Below are 17,781 nucleotides of genomic sequence, written 5' to 3'. Positions count from 1 at the left end.
TCGGGATGATGTCCAACATCTTTTCAATCTTGACAGTGAGAGGCCATGTTCCATAGATCAGAATACTGACCACCACTGTATATCTGTAGTTTGAGTCTCTACTACCAGATAGTTCAGTTTGCAAAAGACATTCTTGATGAGGTGCCCCATTACTGAGCATGCTTTTGCACTATGGGCTTCAAGTTCTTTCTTGACGCTGTTGTTGTTATCGACAACAGATCCGCAGCAGGTGAATTCACCACCAATCTTGGCTGGGTGGTTGCCTGCTAAGATGCTAGAGCCCTCCGTGTGTTTGAAATCACTGACTGGAAGAGTTTTGGTTTTACCCCAATTAATTTTTAGGCTGACTTTTGATGCTGAGCTTTCCAGGGCTTTAAGTACAGCAACTGGGTTGTTCATCGATTTGATAACTAGTGCTATGTCATTAGCAAAAGAGACGGTGAGGTTCTTATTAAGGCATATGCCTAAAACACAAAGTATTTAATCATATTTTAAAAGCTGAATTTCAGTATAAAGGAAACTGAATTTTTTTTATGTGGGCTTGTGTGTAGGGGCAGACCATTCCCATGTAAGTTGGAGATTTCTCGTGTATCTAAGCTGGATTCCTTATATCTTAATTCCCTCTTCCTCAGGGGGAATCTCAGGCTGTCAGTGCCCAAAAGAAAGCATATGTCTCGAAGTCATTGTAGTATGAACTGGATTTAAACTTTGAGCCTTCATGACTGGTTGTCAATTTCCAGATTTAAATGACTTCCTGTCTCTAACCTGTCTAAAGAGTCACTTCTCTGACATCCCACTAGAGGCCCTTCCTGCAGCTGTCAAAGTCCTGTCATGTTCACTGGAGTTGAGTGTCATCTTCAGCTGTTTTTGATGAAATAGAAAACATTAATTCGCCTATCAGAGAACTTTGGCAGCAGCCTACTTTCCAGATCTTTCAAGGAAAGCCACATGAAATGACACTTTCTGTCACTGTTCCTCATAGGGACACCCTCTTGTAAACAGAGAAGAAATTGTATAACTGCTGCATCAGTTTTTTAAAAAGATGCTTAGACCTTTCATCTGTATATTAGACAAATCAGAGAACTAATTAAGGCCACTGCAGACAAGCAGTGCTGAAGACTGGAGGTCTTCATGCACGACATAGAAAGTGTACTTTTAGTTATATACCTATATACAAGATAGTACCTACCAAAATCTGTACTGGAAAGAGGTGGATTAGGAAGATACAGTAATTCGGGACAAACTTTCTAACTAGTTACAATTTGCTACAGATTAGTAAATGTTAAGTGTTTCAGCGAAGTTAAGTAGAAGTAAAGTAGAAATTTTCAGTTTCTCTGTAATTCAGAGAAATTACTGATTTTTTTTTAACTCCAGCTTTTATTTTAAAATACGAATTATTTTTACAAGCCTCAACTTGTTAGGGTAGAGTTTCTATACGTTTCTAGTCCTTATAGTCACAACACACCTTGAAAATGAGAGAGCCCAATTTAAACTGATGTGATATCTTCATGAGTTTCTAGACAGCTTGGGGAAAAAAGCTGATGTGTGAACTGCTCCAGTCATATAAATGGAGTATTAAATCTGAACCATAACAATGACAGTTTACATAGCAACATTGTTAACCATTTCACTGCTAATAAGCTGGTGTTTCTGCTACAACTATGTGCTTATTTCACAGTCCCAAACAGCCTCCCACTTCTCTCCAGGTGATGGGGCATAAGGTAGATATGGTTCAACTGAAAATGAAGAGATAAAGCAATACAAATAATAAGATTCCTAAACCCAAACTTGGAGTGGTTAAATACCCACTATTTCTTTGGAATTCTGTAGGTGTGCTTTCTTGTCATGTAGTTGCTGTGGTAAAAGTGGACCTCATATTGTAAATGAAAAGTTATTTGGTGAAAAATTCAGTAGTAATTTGGAAATATACTACAATATTTTGAAATGGTGTATAGCAAAAATATTACATAAGATAATAGTGAAATACTGGCTAAATTCAAGGTCTGATTTCATCAAGTCTTTTAAAACCAAATGTATAGGCTTGTGCCTCCATGGACCTCTGAAACGTACATCCCCTCTTACTATTAAGGGTGCTCTTTTGCTCTGAGGATCAAATTGAGTGTTTCAAGGTTGTGAATGTTGAACTAGTTTTTCAGTTCATGGAGTCATTTGCAGTTTTCACCTTTTAAAATGTTTCCTTATATAGCATGATCTGTGAGGCATGACTTACAAGTTCATTAATTATTCAGTTGGAGCTGTTCTGTGTTATAAAAAAACCCAACAATATTTGACTGGCCTATGTAAGTGGCTTAGTGAGGCGAGTATATTTTAGTGTGCTCATTGTCTTGTGACTCTCCTAACTGAAAATAGTCACATGGGCAATAGTCTCAATTGTAAGTAGGCAATACATTTTAACCAGCATGATTTCTTTATTGAGAATTCAGTATATTAATTTTGTGTGTAGAATGGCATCTTTTGAGCTCAAACTCATTTTCTCTCAGGCAGTTTCACATGTAGTTCATTGATCATGAAACATGACACCATTAAAAGTCAAACTAAGATATTTTAGTGGTTAAAGCTTGTTTGAGTCACCTTATTATATTGCAGTAATTCATAGTAATAGTGCAGCTTTCTGAGGGCTTCAGAATGTTATGACTAACTTTTCAGTGCTCAGAGTCTTACCACAGCAGCATATGAGGTGCTTTGAGAACTGTTTTTCCTATTAGAAAGATGGAGACAACTAGCCCTTGTCATATGCATTTCCTATGCTGCCTGCTGTATTGAGTATTAATTTAAAATAAGGTGAAGAAGAAATCAGAAAATGTAGACTACCACTACAGTCTTCCTATGATAGAAATGAGACCTAACCAAACCCTTTTGAGAAGCCTAATGTAAAATGGAAATTAGGAAGGTTAAGATGGAATTTAAATAGCAAATAGCTAAAGACATAAACAAATAACAGTAATTTTAAATTAATCGAAAGCAGGAAGCCTCGAATTAGTGGATCTGCTTGACTGTGGGGGATGTAGGGGAGCAACTGAGGAGGATAAGGACATTGCAGAAAAGCTAAATGATTTCTTTGCATTAGTCATCACCATAGAGATTATGGTAATAAGCTATCCTCTTCAGATAATAACAGATGTTGTTGTCAAAAGAGGAGGTACTTGAACAAATCAAAAAATAGTACAAAATAACTAGGATTGGATGATATATATCAGAGTTTTGAAGGGATTTAGGAATGAAGTGTCCGAGCAGCCGATAATATGCAACGTCATTAAAACTGTCGACTGTACTACAGGACTGTATGGTAGCAAGTGCTTTTTATCTCTCTCCAAAGGTAATAGGGAATGGCAAATTAGTGAGTCTGTGCACCAGGAAAAGTGGCTGACATTAAAAAATTGAATGGTAAAACTCCTTGATTAAACATGATGATGGGGTAAACCAACACAGCTTCTGCAAAAGAAAATCATGTCACTTACTGATTAGAATTTTTTGAGCATATCCACAAAATAGTGGATAAAGGAGAACGAGATGACATTTACTAGCATTTTCAAAAGCTTTTGTTAAAATACCTCAGCTGCTAACAAGGAAATTAAGTAGCTATTGTGTGAAAGGTAATATCATGGATTAGAAACTGGCTAAGGGCTTGTTTAAACACATAAATGGTATATTTTAAACTACGTCAGTAAAGTTAAACTGGTACAGCCTCTAGTGTGGATGCAGTTACAAGCAGTATAGCTTACTCCCATATGGGAAGGAGAATGAGCCAATACTGTCTGTTACAAGGCATTTACATACCTGCATAACTGTCTCCACAGTAGGGATTGTACTGGTACAACTAAGTTTTTTTAAAAAAAAAAAATCACATTCAACTCTAACCAAAACCAGCTATACTAGCTCAAAAACTGTAGACCAGGCCTCAGAAAACAAAAAAGTTGGAGTATATAGTCAATTTTAATTATAGCAAAAGATGGGGATTCATAAGTTTCCATACTAAAAGTTACTGGGATTATGAAGAAGCTTTTTGGGCAGGTTATTCCATAGCTGTCGGCCACAAATGTCTTGAACCTTCTTCTGAAACATCTGGTACAAGCCACTGCCTGAGAAAGAATGCCAGACTAGATGGGCCACTAACCAGTATAGGAGTACCTATGTTACTCAGTCCTTCAGACAAGTGTCCTGCCAGGTAAAAGGTAAAAATTGTTCATTTGTAAACACATCATTCAATTAAAAATACTTAAATCTACTGTTCAGTTTACTTGTTAATGAGCAAATGCCAGTATATCTTTAAAAATTTCTGTTTTTAAGATGACCTTCAAAAGCTGTTTTGAGTCTTCATATTTTTGAGTTGAAACGTAAGGTCTATGAAGATCCCCTTCTGTTTTATTTTTAATTTTTTTTAAGTCCTTTGATTTCACAACAAATGCCATCAACTCAGCAACCAAACAATGGCTCAATGATCTCCTGGTCATCACAACTCAACAAATCCTAAAGTTCTTCCTTAGGGCCAGACAATGTGTCAAATAGACCTTGGACCAAGAATCCTGCAACTTAATGTCGAAGGAGTCTCATGGGCAAAATGTGAGTTCCTTGAAAGCCTGCTGAAGACTCACAATATTGACATCCTCATGTTGCAAGAGACCCATGTTAGCAGTGACCAACAGGCTAGGCACTTCCTTACCTACGGATACAACCTAATGACTAGCCATTATCATCTGAAATATGGCTTGGCAATATACATCAAGGATACCTGTGATTTTAATGTTATTCCACCAACTGAAGAGTTTACCACAATCATCAAAGTAGGGGAGCGCCACATTACCAACATCTATAAAGCCCCTAGCATAAGATGGCCAAAACCAGGGCTACCCAGCACTCCTATTCCATGCATCTATGCAGGTGATTTTAATAGTCACCACACTATGTGGAGCGATAAATGAAACTGATGGCAAAGAACAAGGAGTGATGGTCTCAATTTGCAGTGGGGGAGGTTTAGGTTGGATATTAGGAAAAAACTTTTTCAGTAGGAGAGTGGTGAAGCACTGGAATGGGTTACCTAGGGAGGTGTTGGAATCTCCTTCCTTAAAGGTTTTTAAGGTCAGGCTTGACAAAGCCTTGACTGTGATGATTTAATTGGGGATGGTCCTGCTTTGAGCAGGGGGTTGGACTAGATGACCTCCTGAGGTCTCTTCCAACCCTAATCTTCTATGATTCTTTGAAAAGGTGGTAACTGAAGACCTCCGAATTATAGAACAATACTTCTGGAAATTAGACTCAAACCAAAACCTGGAAAAATAATAGTAAGCGGCAAGCACATTTCATCTCGATAATAGGAGTGCCAAAAACACATCAAAAGTAGCTTTCTCTAGTAAAAATATGCGACACGATTACACCGTAAAATACCTCGGAGTGAAACTTGACCACACCCTCACTTTCCATGATCACCTTGAGAAGGTAGCTGAAAGATAAAAACGAGAGCCAACATAATTCAGAAACTAGCAGGTACAACCTAGGGTGCATCAGCATGAATGTTGTGAACATCTGCAATGACACTTGTATATTCGATAGCTGAATATCGTGCACCGGTATGGAGCAGATGCAGCCACACGCGACTTGACAGCCAGCTGAATACAGTGATGCATAATGAGGTGCATCATTGGAACCTTTAAATTGACTCCAACACCATGGCTACCTGTTTTGTCTAACATTGCTCCCCTGTTGATATGCCAAACTTCTACAACACTTGGTGAAGCTCAGAGAATCCAGGAAAACAGATGTCTTCCTATCCACCAAGACCTTGACAGTGCCTCCCTTTCCCCCCTCAGCATCTTAAGTCCCACAAGCCTTTCTGGGAACATTCACTTAGCCTCATGCAATAAGGCTATGATCAGAAGGGTGCTTGGAAAGCAGAATGGGCTAAACAAGTCTTAAAAAATAAGCATCTTGTGCTGGATCCTACTCAGAAGGTTCCTAGGTTCGACCTTCCATGGACATCTTGGTCAACTCTGAACCAAATCTGAACCAACTACGGTAGAAGCGGACATCTAATGCACAAACAGAAAACCAAGGACTCCCTGGTGTGCGCGTGTAGCTCTCCATGACAGGTGGTGATATGTTTTATGGTCTATTGCCAATTTATAAATATGAAAGAGGCATCACTGCTATAAATTTTTCCACTCCTGATACAGCCATCTGGCTTGATCAATTTCAGGCGAAATTGTAGTTTCTGCTCTATACCACCCATACGAAAGAAGAAGTTGCAAGTAAGCTGTAGAGGTTCTTTCTAAGGTCACTTAGAGTGTACATAAGGGATAAAGCCATTAGTTGAGTATTAAGAATGGTTGCAAATACAAAGTTTAACTGTCCTGTGATTTAAGGAACCAACTTGTCAAGTAACTACAGAATCCGTAATCTTTATGAGCTACCATCAATATTACATCTCTGAAACTTGTACAACCCTATTTTGTGAACATTAAAGCCAATGTTTGAAAACCATTGGTGCCTAAGGGTAGACTACTAAATCTTAAAGGCGTTAAAATAGAAGTTGCTTAATCTTCAGACATGCTGTGTGCACACTGCACCCACGGATGTCATTATGACTTATGACACACTTCTGAAAAATCAGGCCACATTTATCTTAGTGTCTAAATATGGATCTAGGAATATAAGTTTAGGCATCCAGATTTGAAATATTGGCCTAAGACTTTCTAAATCCTAAATGTTTAATAATTGTTACGAGGGAGAAAAGGTATAGTGTTTTTTTGTTGGCCTTGAGGTAGAAGTTGGGGAGGCTTCAATGACATAATTAAGAGAAATGGCAAAGAGACTTTATATAATATGTGACTATTTTTGCCAAGTACCTCTAATGCTGCAGTAGAAAAAAGGAACAATACTTTTATTTAGAGTTTAGAATAAAATGTTTGGGTAGAATATTAAATGCCATTTAATATATTAGTTGAGAGTGGAATTAGCATTGATTTTTCTATCTTTAATATGAGTTGTTTACAAGGAAATTTGATGTGTTACTTTAGTGGGAATTAGATTCACTCAAATATAATGCAAGAAAAAGGCAAAATTAGTTTTCTTAGCTGTAAATTTGATTTCTCCTTAGTTGGATCCAGTGTTCTAGGTAGACGTTGTGATGGAGTGTATCAGGCTCAGAGGCCCCCTGCTGGAGGCCTCCGGATCTTACCAAACCCTGTCCCAGAAAGAAGCAGTGGAGCTAAATCCTCCAAGTGGCCTAGAGAGACTGCACAGGAGGCAGCCAATCAGGGAAAGGCTGCAGACCCATATAAAGGGAACTGCAGTTCAGAGCAGAGTAGTTCCATGCTGGAGCCAGAGGAATGCAGATGGTGCTCCTGGCTCACCCAAGGGAGCTGTAGTACCATGGACAGCTGAGAGCTGGCAGGGACTAGGGGAGTAAGAGAGCTTCTGGCTGTCTGCTGGGACTGAGTACAAGACTTCAATCCTACAGTAAGGGTGAAGCAATCATGAAGTTGAAGGGGCCATGGGGAAGTAGCCCAGGGAATCATAGCAGCATTGTGAGAAGTTGAAAGGAGACACAGCAGCATGTGGCTGCTATTCATAGATTCCTAGGCTGGAATATGGAGTAGTGGGTGGGCCTAGGTCCCCACTTCATCAGTCACAGGTGGAGTGGCATACTCCCTGAGGCGGGAGTTGAACCTAATTTCAGAGAGGGGACTGAAGGCCCTGAAGAGGGTCAGCAATATACTAAACATTGAACTGTATTGGGCTTTAATACACCCCCAGAAGGGGAACTGAGATATTTAGTGGCCCAGATGGAGAGCTGGAGCCAAAAGGGCCCAGAAAGGGAAAACCATTGTCTCCAAGGAGGAAGCCTTGAGGGTACAGCTCAATACCAGGGCTGAGACTGTTTAAAGACTGCAGTTTGAGACTTTATCGTTGAATTGTTTATCCCGGAAATGGTTTTGTTTTGTTGAAAACCCACACTCTGTGTATTGACTTGGCCAGAAGGCCAAGTCACTGAGATCACTTGAGAAACCACTGACAGGAATCACCACCGACTGAGAGAGGTGCAGGCACACACCCATACAAGGGAGCACTTGAGTGAGCTGAGTTCCACCCCATTACAGATGTCTTACCTGTAATTTTGATCTCATTTTGCCTTTCAAGAGATATTTTGTGAATTTAGTTGCCTCATTGCCATCACTTTGGGTGATATTTTATCTACTACTGTAAATCAGAACTAAAATTACCTGAAGTTTGGAGGACTACTTTCTTTGAATTTTTAGTTAATTGGCATTCATTCAGCTTTTTGATGCTGCAGTTTGTACAATACATGTCTAGAAGCAGTTTGAGCCTTGTCTCTACTTATACCCATATATAGAAGTATGGTACTAATTAATTCAGTATCACTATTTGTTCTAGAATCTGTACTGGATCGTTTCTTCAGGTAAAGCTTTGATTCAAAAGTATTGGCTTAATAGAGAAGATGATAGAAAATCAAGGCAATAAGCTTAGATATTTCCTGTGCCATCTTGCTTTTTGCATTACGCACACTTTTTGCTTGTAAGGAGAAACTACAGCATTTAATGCAGCAAATTCTTTGTTCTAAGGCAGGTTAGATATGAAAATATTTTTAATATTAAACATCTTGATGAAATATAAGACCAAAAAACCAGATGTAAATAAAGTGTAATTGTTCAAATGGGACTCTTTATAAGCAAGCCTTTGCTGTCCTTGCTGCTGGAATCAGTGTAGTCCATTGGAAAGGGTACCAAACTGTGAGCGACACACTTACCTGGCTTCTGTTACCAGCTCTGCCTTTCTTGCTGTGTGATTTTTGGCAGGTGAGATGATCTACAAAAGGAAAAGAAATTGGGCTTTTGACCTTTTCTGATGCTTTATGGTATACATGTTTTTGTTTCTTTATGATCCTTTAAGTTGTGTATAAAAAAATTCTTGCAAGGTGTGTCTTGTTGTTTTTCCATTAGGATTTTAAATCTTACTGAGTCATGAAGGCACTTTGACTCTTAGTAGGGTACTAGAGATAGAGTGACATCATGAGCCAACGGACTGAAAGTAGAGCTGTAAGACCAGGGATTTTGAGAGAGAATGGTTAAAACTCTGATGTTTGTTAACAAATATTTTACTGCAGCGACTAAGATTTCAAATAAGGAAGCCCGTTTATTAAAGGTTCAGCACCCTGACTCTTCATTTGAAGATTTACATCCCTTTCATGGCCTAGAAGCCTTCCAGAAGATCAGTAAAAACTAAACTGGACACTCCTGATATTTCTAAGGTGTGTGTGTGTGTGTGTTGTGTTTGTTTTGGTTTTTTCTAGGATAGAAAAATAACATTCAGCCCTTCATCTAGTATAAAGATGCACAAACCTAGCTTTAAAAAATCGTTTGTAGGTCACATTTAAACTCTGTCTAATTGATTTTCCCCATCCTTAAAAAGCAGATGATGCTTTACCATATATAAGGAAATAGCACTTTGCATCTCTAGATTCCAAGCACTTTACAATGATGAGCAGGAAGCATTGTTCATGATTGCTGTTCAGTACTGTCATAGGTCTCACCCCCACTTAGAGCTGTTGGGTTCCAAAATGGGGACCTGCATGGACTCCCCTAAACTAAAATCCTAGTTTAGATCTGGTAAAAGCTGCCACCACCCAATAATGTACGTGTATTGGGACACAGTCCTTCCCCAAAATCCTTGGGGATCCCAAGAGCCCCAAATCCCTGGAGTTCTTACACCTAGGAGAAATAAACCATTCCCCCCCCTGCTTTCTCCCCCCTCCCTTTTCCTAGGAGAGATACCGGGATTCAACTACAGAGGAATGCCTTCCTCCTCCCTCCTCCCCTTCCCTAGTCCTTGGGAAAAATACCTTGATTCAAACTCCTTGAATCTCTACACACAGGGAAGCGCAGCCCACTTCCCCCCTCCCTCTTTCCTAGCCACTCTGGAGAGATACACACCGATTCAACTCTGTGAATCAACCTTAGGAGGAACTTACTCTTCCCCCCCTCCCCTTCCCTTGAATCTCTACAAGAGAAGGAAATAACCAAGTTCAAAGAAAAGAAAAGAATTTATTAAAAGAACAAAAAGAAAGTACACTATCTCTGTAATACCCGGATGGAACAATACACAGAGTCTAACTTATAAACCTGGAGAGAATTCCCCCTCCCCCTTTTTTCTCAGTAAAAGCAAAGTAACAGCAATCAGGAATAAAGAATTTATCCAGCAAACACACAATTGCAAATGTAGAAATCAAATTATAAGACTAATCCGCCTTTCTAATTAATACTCACTATTGAATAGTAGGAACTACTCCAGGAGAACTTGGAGACATGTCTGGCCTCTCTTAGATCCAAAGAGAGAACGAACAATCCAACAAAGAACACAGACAAAAGCTTTCCTCCACAGAGATTTGAAATTATCCTGTCCCTTGATTGGTCCTCTGGTCAGGTGTTTCTCAGGTTACTGAGCTTTTTAACCCTTTCCAGGTAAAAGAGACCTTAACCCTGATCTGTTTATTTATGACAAGTACCTGTATCTATTAGTGACTCAGTTAATATTACAGTTTATATGGTCAATGTACAGCAATATTGATTGCAAAGATACAAAACATATAAATAGAAAAACACTTAGATTTGCTTGCTCAACATGTTGCTAACATTGAAGGAATTTTGATGGTTTTCTTTGCATCCCTCACATTTAAGTAGATTAAGTAGTAATAATTAGGGGCTAATTATTTTAAGTTACTGTTTTCTGAAGAGTAGTAGCAATGAGACTCTTCTGGACAAACCTCCGTAAAACTTTGATCTTGTCTTCATCAAAGACTCATTAAAAATCCTTGCCAACTTTTTCAGTTACATAAATATTAACGATGGAACACATTCTTTTCTCCAGGCAACAGCAGCCAGTAGCACCCTGTTAATTCAACTTCTCTGTTCCCCTTTCGTAGACAGATGCTATGAATAATTTAGTCATCTGCTAATTAAAGATGAATGTAAGTTCAGCAGGCTGAACGTATAAGCTGAGATCCTATAAAAGAGACACATTTCCTTCCCCGGTAAATAGAAAGGTTTGATACTAGATACAGCTGTATATCTGGCAATGGATTCTGTTTTGAATTCTTGTTGTTAAATAATTGTACTCAACTTGAAGGCTACCAGCTAATGATTGCATACTTTTCCCCAATATGTACCAGTACATTTTAAAAAATAATGGTAGCTGAAAAACATATGGGCAATATTTATCTTTGTTTGTTGTGGACATTAAATCCAAGGATTTAGAGTAGTGGTGTAACAGGATTCAGTCCTTAGAATGTCTTGAATTGCATTTGTTAGTACTGGACTTGGTTTAATTTCATAACTTTTTACATCATTTTCTTTAGGAAAAGATGAACAAATGTCCTGTCATTCTGCCACTCATTTTCACTCTTGTTTTGCATTATGCACACTTGTTAAATCTTAAATTGGTAACTCTTTGAGGCCCCTCATGCTTTTATATAGCATCTAACAACAATTCTGATTGGGGTGTTTGGGGTATTGCAATACAAATGAAGAATAATCCATTTTCAGTATCTAATGACTGTTGCACTATCTGGAGTGGCTCACAACTGTAAATGCCTACTTCAGGGTAGATGGTCAGAAAGCAGGGCAGACACTCCAAGCTGGTGTTGTGTTCTATCATTAGATTTCACCAAGCCAGTAACAAATGTGAACTCCTGGATGTCACAAACAATCCCCTTAGACTCTCCACTCTATCTTGCCACCCAGAGAAACTGGACTTTTTGATAATCGGTCTCTTAAATAATAATAATAAAAAAACAACCACGTCAGGTTGCTCCTAGTCCCAAAAGACTGTCACTTATCAGAGATCAATTGATACTCTAGATCTTATACCAAGGACCACTCTAGTAGCCAATTATATAGTAAAAACTAACTAAAGGTTTATTAGCTAAGGAAAGGAATTGAGAGTTATTGAGAGGTGAAAGCAGGTAAAATGTATACATACAAAGGTGAGTCACAGTTTGTAATTCAGAATGGTGTCAGTGATGTAATAAACTGCCAGTTTCCCAAAAGTCTTTTCAGGGTACCAGTTTGTCTCTGTGGATCTTTGCTTTGCATCTGGTACACTTTCCTGTAAGAGTCCAAATAGAAGGTTTTCCCCCTGAATCCATACTTATCGTTTCTTGTCACAGAAAACAAGCTCACAGGGTGACTACCGTGTGGGCTTTTCCTTTGAAGATGGAGAGTGAGGAATGCATTTTGAGTCTTTGACCTCTGATCATCCCACACAATGACCACTTGTTTGAAATTAGCTCTTTTCTCTTTCAGTTCATTTGCATTCGATAAGGCTTCTTTCTCCTTTGATGGGTTATTTAGTTACAGAGGTATACACAATGTAAATGTTTGCTTCTACAGATAAGTGAAAACAATGCAAGTAACATCCTATTAGTTTTCAGGAAGTTTTAAACACAAAATACACTCTTATACATTTAACAATCATTTTGATCTATACTAATACACAAGTGAATTGGCCTGGCTTTGGCATGCACTGGCACCTGGTCTGCTAGCGTCAGTGTCATATTCCTGTTGTGTCGGCAAATACTCATTACCTCTGTAGTTCATTTATTACTGATATAACTAAATGTCTGTATCTTCTGATAATTTATTGTTGGCCTGAATCCATATGCTCTGCTTTCCATAGAATTACTAGTTTGCAAGCAGTCCACTTGACTTTTCATGTCTTCCATTTCGTTACAGTTTTGAAATTGCTCAAAAATGTGGTGAATCTTTTTTATTGCGTTCTCAGATTTGTCCTGAATTTAGACTTGCCTGTTTAGTGTCCTGTGTCACCTTTTTGTGTGACTGCTTTCAGTAGTAATAGTGATTGTCTTCCCTTTGCTCTTAGTCATAAAGTGTCTTGTCTGTCTCCAGCAGATTCTCTTCCTGTGTCAGTTTAGACACTATAGATATAGCCCTTTCTCCATAGATGTGGAGATGAAGTGTTTACAGATCATTAAATATGTTGTAGCACATGACTTAGTTGTTTTTTAATTAATGCACAGCAGTGCAGTCTTAACTGTTACATAGTCAGCTTCATTAGGTTAGCTCTCACACAAGAATTTTTTTCCTTTCTATTGGCTTGTTAAATAATTAAACTCTTTCTATTTCTGTGTTTACATAGCCACTGGTATACATCTAGTCATACTTAATTATTTATAAGATGCACTAACAAGTTTTCCCACGTCTAATAAATACTTCAGGTGTGAGGGATGTGACCAGCATGTTAGGAGATTTGCATGATATCTTAACTTCATGGTTTCTCTGTTACACCCTGTCAGGAGTCTACCCTCACTTGAAACTGGGCGGTTTCAAAGTGAGGACCCGCATGTCTTCCCCCACCCCAAAATCCTAGGGTAGGTCTCCCCTTCGGCTGCCACCACCCGGTCAATTCCGTGGGCCGGGACACCCCTGTTTCCCCCCTTGGGAACACAGATCAATTCACAGAGGAGGAACCTTCCCCCTCCCCCCTGATTCAACTCCTTGAATCTCACACACACAGGGAAGCAGCCCACTTCCCCCTCCCCTTCCCCTGAATTTCCCCAAGGGAAGGAATTAACCAAGTCCAAAGAAAAGAAAAGAATTTATTAAGAGAACAAAAGAAAATACAGAATCTCTATGAGCCCAAGCTGGACACTCATAGGGTATAACCTTATCAATCTCTGGAGAGAATCCCCTCTCCCCCTTTTCTCAGTAAAAGCAATATCAGCAAACAGGAATAAAGCATTTCCTTTAGCAAACACACAATTGCAAATATAGAAATCAAATCATAAGACTAATTTGCCTTTCTAATTAATACTCACTATTAATTAGTAGGAACTACTCCAGGAGAACTTGGAGACATGACTGTCCTCTGTTAGATTCAAGAACAGTTCTCACACAGACAAAGGCTTCCCTCCACAGAGATTTGAAAAAATCTTATCTCTGATTGGTCCTCTGGTCAGGTGGTCACCAGGTACTACATGTTAACCCTTTCCAGGGAAAAGAGACCTTAACCCTGATCTGTTTATTTATGACACGCCCCCCAAATCGCAGACAGTGGGGGAACCACACTGGCGGTGATTTCCTTCTAGAACTTTAAAATAAACAGATTAACAAAACACATGCACTATTACATATACTACTAAGTATGTAACAACAAGATATTTGACATTGAAGAACACTTTGTATGCATTTGAGCGGACATACTTGGCAACGTCCTTGCCCATCCTCCCAGTGGAAGGAATGTTTTTAACCTGTTTTTGCTTTGTTGACCCCAGAATGCCCACTGGGATGTCAGGGCCCAAGCTTAAGAGCTTGTCCCAGTACTTAGTTGGAACTACCAACTGTCTTTGAGGATGCTGGCCTTCCTGGTGTCCACCAGAAAGAATGTCCTTATATAAAAGTCCTTGTTTTACAACAAACTGGAATTGGGTAGAAGAGCTGAGAGGCGGTGGGTTGCTGCGTGCCGCCGCCCAAGCTTTCTTAAGGCTGTCATCGGCTTCCTGCTCTGTCTGGAACTGTTCCCTTGAGACGGGAGACACCAGTTCCTCTGGGAGCGATGTAGGTGATGAGGTTGTTTTTATGGACTGTGGACTGCTGTCCGCTGGTGCACAGGGTGATATTTTAGGCTCTGGCTGAGCCTCTTGGGTAGAGTTGTCTGCTGCTTATGCCAGTTTAGGCCCGTTGGCGCCCCCTGGCGGTGGAGTTGCAAGCGCTGGCGTCAGTGCTGGCGCTGGTTCTGCCGCTGGTTGCTTTTCCAGTTCCGGTCCTGGGACTGGATGTACTATGGCTGCTGTAGTTGTTGGCATGGGATCCGGTTCCACCACCTCTGTCTGGGTCTCTGGTAACACAGACAGGGTCCTGGTGGATGGCTCAGGAACAGGGATGGGAGTGCCTGCTTGTTTGGCCTGGCCGCGGGTGACCACTCCCCCCCTCTTGGCCAGCTGCACATGGTTGGCCAAGTCTTCCCCCAGTAGCATGGGGATGGAATAATTGTAATAGACAGCAAAAGTTCTCTTTCCTGACCAGTCCTTGTACTGGTCTTCAGGGATGCTGTACCCATGGCAGGTCCTTTTAACCTTTTTGAAGAAGGCCTTAGTGTCCTCACCTGCCATGTAGGTGGGAAATTTCTTGGGATGGGGAACAGTGCCTTCTGGTGCTGGCCACACCCCTCTGCAGTCAGTGAATTTTATGTGTGGCTTGCTGGTGTTGCTTTTTGGTGCTGGCCACACCCCTTTGCAGTCAGGGAATTGGTTTCCCCAATTCCTAACCCTCTCTATTCCCGAGAGACTGAATAGAAAAGAAACAAAACCTTTTCATTTGCAAATGTGTAGTTGCTGTTTGCTGATATACTGAGAAGACCCAAAAAAACTGGTTTGTCCTGTTTCTAGCACTTGCTAAGTACCTCACAGTGGGGGTCCTTTCTAACAAGCCTCCTAGAAAAACTTGCACCTCTTTCCTAGCTGTTTTTAAGCAGACAGAAAGAAAAAAAGGAGAAAAAAGAAAAGAAGAAGGAAAAAAATCCTTTTCTAACACAGCCTGTTAGAAACCTTATGCCTCAGCTAAACCCAGCTGAAAATCTGTTTCAAAAAAACAATCTTCCTAATAAGCCCAGCTGAGCGGCTGGTGCTACTTAGTACCTGCAGAAAAGTGTGGTAAATCCTCTCAGAGATTTGTATTCCCTGGCTCCAGAGGATTTCAAAAGACACAGGGAAAAAAATCTGGCTGGAGGGTTTCTCTCTGCAACCCCCAAACCTGCTTTTCCTGTTGGATGGGAATGTACTTTGGCGAGCACTTCCCCCCACCTCAGGAATCCTGAGTGGTACCTTGTATCACAATGGACGCCAGTACCTCTCCACCGGAGGCTTTGTAACAGAAAGCCCTGCAAAAAACTGAAAATACTTGTAACCCTGAAACTGCCTCAGAGTGCCTCTGGTAGAAAAGCCTAGCCTCTCTCTCTGGGTCCGAAACACCACTGCCACCATGTCAGGAGTCTACCCTCACTTGAAACTGGGCGGTTTCAAAGTGAGGACCCGCATGTCTTCCCCCACCCCAAAATCCTAGGGTAGGTCTCCCCTTCGGCTGCCACCACCCGGTCAATTCCGTGGGCCGGGACACCCCTGTTTCCCCCCTTGGGAACACAGATCAATTCACAGAGGAGGAACCTTCCCCCTCCCCCCTGATTCAACTCCTTGAATCTCACACACACAGGGAAGCAGCCCACTTCCCCCTCCCCTTCCCCTGAATTTCCCCAAGGGAAGGAATTAACCAAGTCCAAAGAAAAGAAAAGAATTTATTAAGAGAACAAAAGAAAATACAGAATCTCTATGAGCCCAAGCTGGACACTCATAGGGTATAACCTTATCAATCTCTGGAGAGAATCCCCTCTCCCCCTTTTCTCAGTAAAAGCAATATCAGCAAACAGGAATAAAGCATTTCCTTTAGCAAACACACAATTGCAAATATAGAAATCAAATCATAAGACTAATTTGCCTTTCTAATTAATACTCACTATTAATTAGTAGGAACTACTCCAGGAGAACTTGGAGACATGACTGTCCTCTGTTAGATTCAAGAACAGTTCTCACACAGACAAAGGCTTCCCTCCACAGAGATTTGAAAAAATCTTATCTCTGATTGGTCCTCTGGTCAGGTGGTCACCAGGTACTACATGTTAACCCTTTCCAGGGAAAAGAGACCTTAACCCTGATCTGTTTATTTATGACACACCCTTTGAAAAATGCAAAGAGAAGTCCCCTTAAAGGTAGCCTTATAGTAATATGCCTGTCCTAAGGCAGGAGTATGAGATAAGTTTGTGTGAAAAATGTGTGTATGTAAAAAAAACTCTGGTTGAGTCCACCTAGTGGATGGTCACCAGGCTGTTTTATAATTGGATCCAACCTTTAGATCCCATGTGCATCCAAGCCAGCTGGGTCTGGGCAGAGTCCAGGCATGGTCTCTGACTATAGGCATGCTCCCAGGGGAAGATTCTCTGTGTGAAGCCCTTCCTTGGGACATAAGACTCCACTGTCCAATTGCCCTAGGCTCCAAGACCAGTGCTGAACCTCCCAAGCTTCCCCCAGAGCTCTACCCTTGTGGGTGCTCTGGTTTACAGTTGAACTCTTCAAAGGACACAAGGTAGGTAAGGAACAGGCTTTACACAGGAACTGCTTCAACATACACACTTCAATTCTGTGTTGCTGGAATGACCTCTGAGCCCTTTTTTTTCCACCAAAAACTGCTCAGCAAGTTACCTATCTCCAGCACCCAGTTCCTAATGGGATCCAAATCCCAAATAAATCTGTTTTACTCTGTATAAAGCTTATACAGGGTAAACTCATAAATTGTCCGTCCTCTATAACACTGATAGAGAGAGATGCACAGCTGTTTGCTCCCCCAGGTATTAATCACTTACTCTGGGTTTACTAATAAACAAAAGTGATTTTATTAAATATATTAAGTATTCAAAGTAGGATTTAAGTGGTTTCAAGTAGTAACAGAACAAAGTAAGTTAGGAAGCAAAATAAAACAAAACATTCAAGTCTAAGCCTAATACATTTCGGAAACTGAATACAGGTAAATCTCACCCTCACAGATGTTCCAATAAGCTTCTCTCACAGACTAGACTCCGTCTTATTCTGGGCCCAATCCTTTCCCCTGGTATAGTTCTTCGTAGTTCCAGCTCAGCTGGTAAGTAAGGGATTTCTCATGACTGGCAGCCCCCTTTGTTCTGTTTCAC

At 40.4% G+C, this 17,781-nt stretch overlaps 1 protein-coding gene across 4 annotated transcripts in view; it reads left to right on the top strand.

Annotated features, from left to right (window-relative positions):
- SGMS1 (sphingomyelin synthase 1) overlaps window positions 1–17,781 on the top strand; it is a 197,990-nt gene that overhangs the window by 45,509 nt on the left and 134,700 nt on the right. The window lies entirely within an intron of this gene.

The sequence above is a fragment of the Mauremys mutica genome, chromosome 7 (assembly GCF_020497125.1).
Source record: "Mauremys mutica isolate MM-2020 ecotype Southern chromosome 7, ASM2049712v1, whole genome shotgun sequence".
Lineage (NCBI taxonomy): Eukaryota > Metazoa > Chordata > Testudines > Geoemydidae > Mauremys > Mauremys mutica.
Note: the sequence above shows the minus strand (reverse complement) of the source record. Positions and strands in the feature narration are given on the sequence as shown.